The sequence below is a fragment of the Caretta caretta genome, chromosome 2, assembly GCF_965140235.1.
Source record: "Caretta caretta isolate rCarCar2 chromosome 2, rCarCar1.hap1, whole genome shotgun sequence".
NCBI classification, from domain to species: Eukaryota; Metazoa; Chordata; order Testudines; family Cheloniidae; genus Caretta; species Caretta caretta.
The window spans coordinates 124,486,553-124,495,837 of record NC_134207.1 but is presented as its reverse complement, the minus strand read 5'-3'; the positions used below and the strand labels follow the sequence as shown (position 1 = coordinate 124,495,837).

General features: G+C 41.1%; 1 long non-coding RNA gene across 1 annotated transcript; it reads left to right on the top strand.

Moving 5' to 3' along the window:
• Window positions 1-253: 253 nt before the first annotated feature.
• On the top strand, window positions 254-1,151 carry LOC125632054 (uncharacterized). Its single transcript, XR_007355170.2, has 3 exons — window positions 254-339; window positions 425-515; window positions 606-1,151. It is a non-coding gene; the product is annotated as an uncharacterized LOC125632054 (long non-coding RNA).
• Window positions 1,152-9,285: the final 8,134 nt, after the last annotated feature.

Sequence of the window (9,285 nt, the reverse complement as noted above, 5' to 3'; positions counted from 1 at the left end):
AGAGTAGAGTGACCAGATAATCTGATTTTATAGGGACAATCTTGATGATTTGGGGCTTTTTCTTATACTGGTGCCTATTACCCCCCCACACCCCGTCCCGATTTTTCACACTTTATCTGATCTCCAGCCCGGCAGTAAACAAAGTTTAATGGGCACATGGCAATATTGTTACAGTAAAAGCAGCTGAAAGTTTTTACAGATGTGAAAAAATTTATTACAACTATGTCCTTAAAATGTTTTTTTGACAGATAATCAAGCCAGGACCATACAGGATCCCAGTCCACGTGTGTAGCAATTGGTGTCAAAGCAAAGCAATCTGAGCCAGGAGCACATGATGAGGTAAAACAGTTTAGAGCATTCTGAAAGAAAAAAGCTTAAAATTATAAGGGATTAAACACATCTATGTTTCGTTTTTTAATAACAGGGAGCAGAGACAGCTGATACGGAGAGATAGATGGTTGCCAGCGGTACAACTGCTGGGGGTGCTGGCTGTGGTGATTCAGAAGCAAGCAAGGGTATGAATGAGGTACCATGAGTAAATTTTTTGCCTTTTAAATTACTGCAACAAAGAATTTAAAACCTACTTTTTTCTTTGCTTTTGACAGACCTCTTCAGAGGATGAAAAGAATAAAGAGAACGGGCCTTCAGTAAGGATAAACATGATATGCAAATGCTGCTTTTGCATAAAGCAATTTTTTTAAGTTTATATCAGGAGGTTGACCAGCAAAGCTGTAAAGATATGACTGCTGTTATTAGGGCTGTTGTAGTAAAAACAATTTACCACTGTTTGAAATGATCACTTTTTGATAACTGTGAAGCCTGTGTGATGGACACACCCAGTCAAAACCTTCCCCAATTGTATGTTTTGGGGACCCACAGAAATATTTCATCAGATTAGACTTATTTCATCTACACTGAATGTGGCATGGATCCAAAATATAATTATGTACGAAGGCTACAGAATGAAAGGGCTTAACTTGACCAGTGAAACTGTAACCAAAGTTGTGAAAACAATAAGTGAGGTCGAAGAGTCAGCAGACCTGGTGTTGCTGCTGACAGGCATTGGAAATAACGTGTCAGCAAAAATTGACCAGTTGGTGTATAGGAGGGTTTGTAAAATAGATTATAAAACATTTTACGTGACACAACCTCTTCCTAAAGGGTTAAAATAAACAACAACAACAAAAAAACCCTCCTGAGACAGTCTGATGAACCCCTCACCCCCCTCCCCCGCCCCAACTTCAGGAGATCAAATTTTGCTTTTGCTCAGGGAGAGACTTATATTAGTCTTTTCCACTTCACTCTGCTTGGCAAATACCAGGTATCTTTGCAGGACCCTGTCAAAGTTTAGGCTTGTCATAGTTGGATAAACTAGATCTTTGAACGTCTCATCTCAGAATGACAGGTTTCACAGTAGCAGCTGTGTTAGTCTGTATTCTCAAAAAGAAAAGGAGTACTTGTGGCACCTTAGAGACTAACCAATTTATTTGAGCATAAGCTTTCGTGTGCTACAGCTCACTTCATCGGATGCATTCAGTGAAAAATACAGTGAGGAGATTTATATACACACAGAACATGAAAAAATGGGTGTTTATCATGCACACTGTAAGGAGAGTGATCACTTAAGATGAGCTATTACCAGCAGGAGAGTGGGGGGCGGGGGGACAAAACCCTTTGTAGTGATGATCAAGATGGGCCATTTCCAGCAGTTAACAAGAACATCTGAGGAATGTGTGTGTGTGTGTGTGTGTGTTGGGGGGGGGGAAATAAACAAGGGGAAATATTTGCATCCGAAGAAGTGAGCTGTAGCTCACGAAAGCTCATGCTCAAATACATTGGTTAGTCTCTAAGGTGCCACAAGTACTCCTTTTCTTTCTTCAAGGGGAAATAGTTTTACTTTGTGTAATGACTCACCCACTCCCAGTCTCTATTCAAGCCTAAGTTAATTGTATCCAATTTGCAAATTAATGCCAATTCGGCAGTCTCTCGTTGGAGTCTGTTTCTGAAGTCTTTTTGTTGAACTGCCACTTTTAGGTCAGAAATCAACTGACCAGAGAGATTGAAGTGTTCTCGGACTGGTTTATGAATGTTATAATTCTTGACATCTGATTTGTGTCCATTTAGTTTTTTGTGTAGAGACTGTCCAGTTTGGCCAGTGTACATGGCAGAGGGGCATTGCTGGCACATGATGGCATATATCACATGGGTAGATGTGCAGGTGAATGAGCCTCTGATAGTGTGGCTGATGTGATGGTGTCCCCTGAATAGATATGTGGACACAGTTGGCAACGGGCTTTGTTGCAAGGATAGGTTCTGGGGTTAGTGGTTCTGTTGTGCGGTGTGTGGTTGCTGGTGAGTATTTGCTTCAGGTTGGGGGGGCTGTCTGTAAGCAAGGACTGGCCTGTCTCCCAAGATCTGTGAGAGTGATGGGTTGCCCTTCAGGATAGGTTGTAGATCCTTGATGATGCGTTGGAGAGGTTTTAGTTGGGGGCTGAAGGTGACAGCTAGTGGCGTTCTGTTATTTTCTTTGTTGGGCCTGTCCTGTAGTAGGTGACTTCTGGGTACTCTTCTGGCTCTGTCAATCTGTTTCTTCACTTCAGCAGGTGGGTATTGTAGTTGTAAGAATGCTTGATAGAGATCTTGTAGATGTTTTGCTCCAACCCCTCAGACAGAGACAATGCAGTTGTATCGTAGAGCTTGGCTGTAGACAATGGATCGTGTGGTGTGGTCAGGGTGAAAGCTGGAGGCATGTAGGTAGGAATAGCGGTAATAGCTCATCTTAAGAGATCACTCTCCTTACAGTGTACAAGATAAACACCCATTTTTTCATGTTCCGTGTGTATATAAATCTCCTCACTGTGTTTTCCACTGAATGTGTCCGATGAAGTGAGCTGTAGCTCACGAAAGCTTATGCTCAAATAAATTGGTTAGTCTCTAAGGTGCCACAAGTACTCCTTTTCTTTTCATCTCAGAATCAAATTGGTGAGTTGTTGTGGGTCTGATATTTTCTTCACCACTAGAGGCGCTGTTCATTTGTTCTAGCTGATGGCTAGGAAAGAGGTACAATTTTTCAGTATGTTCCATTATCAGTTATTTAAAAACCCTGATAGTAGGGGGAGTGCGAAGCTTAACATAGGACCAATAAAGCCCCTGGCCTGTCTTACAACCAGCTTTTTAATTTTGAGGGACAGTCTTTTATTGCTCAGATTTTTATAACCCCTAGTTTTCTTTTTAGTATGCTTAGATGTCAGGGTTACATTGAGAAGTTTCCTTTTAAAGGGCTAAGTGCTATATCTGAGATGGCTGCTACCAGGGCATCAGAGGAAGAGCACAGAATATCTTTCCTTTTCTGAGGTCTGATATTGAGGAGTTTGAAAAGAGCCAGGTTTCTCTGCATATGCTAGACATGCTTGTGAGGGGGATACACTTTTTAAAAATGGTGCAGGGCTGGTAAAAATTAATACTTGTCATGGTCTTTTTTCAAAATGTATACATAGGGTTAGTTTTGGTTGGGGGCAGGGGTTGGTCTGTCCTTAACCTGTAGGCTTCTGATGAAGAGTTTAAATCCACCAACAGGTACCCATAGGGTTTTATGGTAGTCCTCAAAAGCCTCCAAAAAGAATTGTTTTACCAGAGTATATTTGACACTCCAGTATGATGATTTGCAGTTTCTCGGAGGCTTTTAATAACCATATATTTTTGTATTTAAATTCATTTGGCTTTTCTTCCCCTGACAAAACATGCTTTGCATGATGTATATAATATTCAGGTTCCTGTGGTGTACATATTTTGTAAAGGCTCTCTCTATTTCACCACTTTCAGAAGCAGACTCCATCAGGTCATCTATTACCAAATTCCCTTTATTACTAGGATAGAAGTGTTCATTGTTAAAAGTAATACATGGAAATTATGTAACAACTCTTTATACCGTGGCTGCCAACAGCTATAACGCCATACAGTATTTTCAGATATGCACGGTAACAGCCTATTACTGTTTTATAACAATTGCTTTTGTTGTAAAAGTTGCAGGTTTTGTGTTGTTTTTAAATAGTTCTTGTCTCTACCAACCACTGCTTTTTTCATTCTCGTGATCCCTGGGCTGCTGTACCATAATCTCTTCTGCGTTCTCTCCTGCAGGGTTCAAACAGTAGTCCTGGATGAGGTCTTTTAAACTTTCAAAATTAATTTTCTAGCTAATCCTTGAGTTGTGACCCTTTTTACTTTCATACAGGCCTTTACCCCGGGCTAGTTTGTACCCATATGTTTTAGCACCTGCAGACACAAACTCCACAATGGGTTCATCTGACAGTATTTTGCTGGTCACATCCCCTAAATAATCCCCAAGGGGCATGTTCCACAACCCTTCTTTACTCACAAAAATCACAGAATCAGTATCCGTAAAGACCCTACCCCTGTAAATGATCTAACAGCCAGTAGAGCTTTAGCCTGGGGTAAGCGGTCGTAAAGCACACTATAAACACATTAGTGTTGCTGGAATGGGTGCAGCGTGCTTTTGCATATTTGCAACACATTATGGCCATGCTAAACTCACACGAGGACACCTCGTAATAAGGTACAAAGACATACTTGAAGAGCTCGTCGGGGTCTGTCACTGTACTGCTGTAAGTCAGATTTGTTCACTGACCACATTTTCCCCACAAGGAATTTAAAAATAGCTTTGAGACTTATCTTTTTGCAGGGTTTTCCTTTATCTTACTTGGATGCAAAACACATGCCTTTTCTTTCATGGTACTGTTCTGTTTAACATACTCCCCCAACTCATCTGTATGCTAGTGAGGGAACCCCAAGGCCTCTTGTTTCTGCCTGAGATGCATTTTAATGTAGTCTGAAAATGGTGTTTCAGAAGGGTGGTCCAAGTGCTAGACTTCCTAAATCTGTGATCCTCTACCCTTTATCTAAAGCCTCCACTACCATGACACACATTATTTTCCCACCTTGCATTTCAGGCCTGACAGCTATCTTTTCTTTAATCAATCATCTAAGGATAAAATAACTGATGTAACCTTCAGCATTATGAGCAATAAAAGCATATCCCTTAAAATGCTCATCTAAAAACATTCAAAAAAACTCGCTGACGTATTCTTCCCCTTTAAATTCCCAGCTGGTTTCTTTACCTAAATGCAAGACATAAACATAATTTGGCACATGTACCCCTGTTTCTTCCATGCATTCAAAATCATAACACATCCTTTCACTCTTTTTGGAGAGCAGATATTACACCCATAGCACTCATGGCTATCTATGCTGTCTGTCATCTGATAACACAGGGGGCACTTGTTTTTACACTGATATTTAACATGGTAGAAGCCACACTTATCACAAAGACTTCTAGTTTTACAGTCAACTTTACCATCTACTGCCAGAGCTCTGTCTTTCTAAACAGGCCTCAGACCCACAAAATAGCTTATAGCTGGGACATCTCATTCTTTTCCTGGATACTTCAAAGCAGTCAGTACTAATACATGTATGGCTGTATTTTTTTACAGTCACGTTGGTGTCTGGCTCTATGTGGTGTGGCAATAACTGCGCAAATACAGTGTTCCTATAAAGGCTTTAATATTTAGGATACCTTAATGTTTGTATAACAGTATAAAGACCATTTTTGGTTGTCATTCCCCTCCCCGTTGTAAAAAAAGTGCCAATTCCCACTTTCATGATACATTACTTTAATAGTCACTCCTAAGCAGTTCTTCAAAAGAGCTCACATCGGTAAAGCTAACCATTTTTTGGTCTGAAAGCCCCAAATCCTGGTGGAGATGCTTGGCTCCCTCTAATAGTTGGGCATCTGTGGGTCTTTCATTTGATAAGAGACCCAGAACGCTACCAGAAAAACACAGGTTGTTACCCTGGTTATTTAAATCGATTAAATGTTTCTTTTTTCTCTTAAGATTTTACTATACGTGATAGTCTTTAAGGGTCTGACACCCCCAACTCCCCCTTCCCTTTTTCTAATAATCGTGACAACCAGACTTAGAGTCCCAGAGCCCACGATCTCTGCAATATGTTGATGGCATTATTTGAAAAGTCTTCAGTGTTTAAATCTTCCCAATGTCTCCTTTGAGTTAAGAGAAGGTGGCTTAGCCCTGGAGCATTTAAGTATAGCTGTACAAAATCTTTGGGCCCCAACTGATCATTAAAATAGTCTAGCAAATTTTGAATAGTGATGTCAATAGTGAAGTTGTCACCCTGTCCAAATTAGCAAAGCAGAATTCTTTGAAAATATTAATAAGCATTAAATTTTCTTTTGCACTTTATCCAGTATCTCGCATTCCGGATACGCCTGAGGAGTTTCTTCAGATGCATTAGGAAGGGGAGATTCTACTCCTTCAGAAGCAGGTCTAAGGCTATTTCCCTTTCTTGGCTGGGGGAATTTTGTGAGCATTCATTCCTGCATGGAACAACCCATGTTCTTTTTACTAATTATCATTTTAAGTAAAGCAAAACCCAAGTGTAAAAAAAGAGGTGGGAGGGAGAAACTCTCATCTCTACACAAGCAACACACTAAATTCACAGCCTTTATAGTATACAAAACAAGTTGCTGTTAGTATAGGCCATTCTTTTTAACTCCATGAATATGTATTTCAAAAACCAATGTTCAGGTTGTCTCAAACCAGAAATCCCTTATACATGCAAAACCATGGTTGTTTTAATTTAATTGTTGTGCAAACACTAACTAATAGCAATAACTCTTTAGTATTAGTATTTAGGGAGGAAAATTTGTTTGAAATTTGTACACTGTCTCAACCTAATTCCAATAAACAACCAAACATTTTAAAACAGTCATTTCAAAGATGCAAACTCTTATTTAAAAAAAGAACCCATACCATCTTCAGTACTGTCAGGAAAAACTATCGTCTGACTTTGACTTCTGTCTTGGTCTAAATTAAAAAATTTAAACTTTAAAAACATTTAGTTAAAATAAACCATTGTGTACAATTTTAATCTTACCAAAATATGTTAACACTTCTAGTTTGCCTTGTGATACTTCAAGGAAAAAGGCATTGCCTTATTTAAAACTTATTTTTTTGCAAAACACCCCACATGCATAAAAATATGGTGGCACAAACAAAATAGTGTTTTCTCCTACCATTTCATTGCTCTCTGTCTTGCTCATTCCCAGCTTCTGGCAAACAGAGGCTAGGGACACTATCCCTGCCCATCCTGGCTAATAGCCATTGATGGACCTGTCCTCCATGACTTTCTCTAGTTCCTTTTTGAACCCTGTTATAGTCTTGGCCTTCACAACATCCTTTGGCAAAGAGTTCCACAGGTTGGTTGTGCATTGTGTGAAGAAATACTTCCTTTTGTTTGTTTTTAAACCTGCTGCCTATTTTCATTGGTGACCCCTAGTTCTTGCTTTATGAGAAGGAGTAAATAACACCTCCTTATTTACTTTCTCCACATCATAGAATCATAGAATATCAGGGTTGGAAGGGACCCCAGAAGGTCATCTAGTCCAACCCCCTGCTCGAAGCAGGACCAATTCCCAGTTAAATCATCCCAGCCAGGGCTTTGTCAAGCCTGACCTTAAAAACCTCTAAGGAAGGAGATTCTACCACCTCCCTAGGTAACGCATTCCAGTGTTTCACCACCCTCTTAGTGAAAAAAGTTTTTCCGAATATCCAATCTAAACCTCCCCCACTGCAACTTGAGTATTACTCCTCGTTCTGTCATCTGCTACCATTGAGAACAGTCTAGAGCCATCCTCTTTGGAACCCCCTTTCAGGTAGTTGAAAGCAGCTATCAAATCCCCCCTCATTCTTCTCTTCTGCAGGCTAAACAATCCCAGCTCCCTCAGCCTCTCCTCATAACTCATGTGTTCCAGACCCTTAATCATTTTTGTTGCCCTTCGCTGGACTCTCTCCAATTTATCCACATCCTTCTTGAAGTGTGGGGCCCAAAACTGGACACAGTACTCCAGATGAGGCCTCACCAATGTCGAATAGAGGGGAACGATCACGTCCCTCGATCTGCTCGCTATGCCCCTACTTATACATCCCAAAATGCCATTGGCCTTCTTGGCAACAAGGGCCCACTCATATCCAGCTTCTCGTCCACTGTCACCCCTAGGTCCTTTTCCGCAGAACTGCTGCCTAGCCATTCGGTCCCTAGTCTGTAGCTGTGCATTGGGTTCTTCCATCCTAAGTGCAGGACCCTGCACTTATCCTTATTGAACCTCATCAGATTTCTTTTGGCCCAATCCTCCAATTTGTCTAGGTCCTTCTGTATCCTATCCCTCCCCTCCAGCGTATCTACCACTCCTCCCAGTTTAGTATCATCCGCAAATTTTCTGAGAGTGCAATCCACACCATCCTCCAGATCATTTATGAAGATATTGAACAAAACCGACCCTTGGGGCACTCCACTTGATACCGGCTGCCAACTAGACATGGAGCCATTGATCACTACCCGTTGAGCCAGACAATCTAGCCAGCTTTCTACCCACCTTATAGTGCATTCATCCAGCCCATACTTCCTTAACTTGCTGACAAGAATACTGTGGGAGACCGTGTCAAAAGCTTTGCTAAAGTCAAGAAACAATACATCCACTGCTTTCCCTTCATCCACAGAACCAGTAATCTCATCATAAAAGGCGATTAGATTAGTCAGGCATGACCTTCCCTTGGTGAATCCATGCTGGCTGTTCCTGATCACTTTCCTCTCATGCAAGTGCTTCAGGATTGATTCTTTGAGGACCTGCTCCATGATTTTTCCAGGGACTGAGGTGAGGCTGACTGGCCTGTAGTTCCCAGGATCCTCCTTCTTCCCTTTTTTAAAGATTGGCACTACATTAGCCTTTTTCCAGTCATCTGGGACTTCCCCCGTTCGCCACGAGTTTTCAAAGATAATGGCCAATGGCTCTGCAATCACAGCCACCAATTCCTTCAGCACTCTCGGATGCAACTTGTCCGGCCCCATGGACTTGTGCACGTCCAGCTTTTCTAAATAGTCCCTAACCACCTCTATCTCCACAGAGGGCTGGCCATCTCTTCCCCATTTTGCGATGCCCAGCGCAGCAGTCTGGGATTCAATCATGATTTTATAGACCTCTATCATATCCCCCCTTAGTTGTCTCTTTTTTCAAGCTGAAAAGTCCTAATCTTATTAATCTCTCCTCATATGGAAGCCGTTCCATACCCCTAATCATTTGTGTTGCCCTTTTCTGAACCTTTTCCAATTCCAATATATTTTTTTTTTGAGATGGGGCGACCACATTCAAGATGTAGGTATACAATGGATTTATATAGAGGCAAGACAATATTT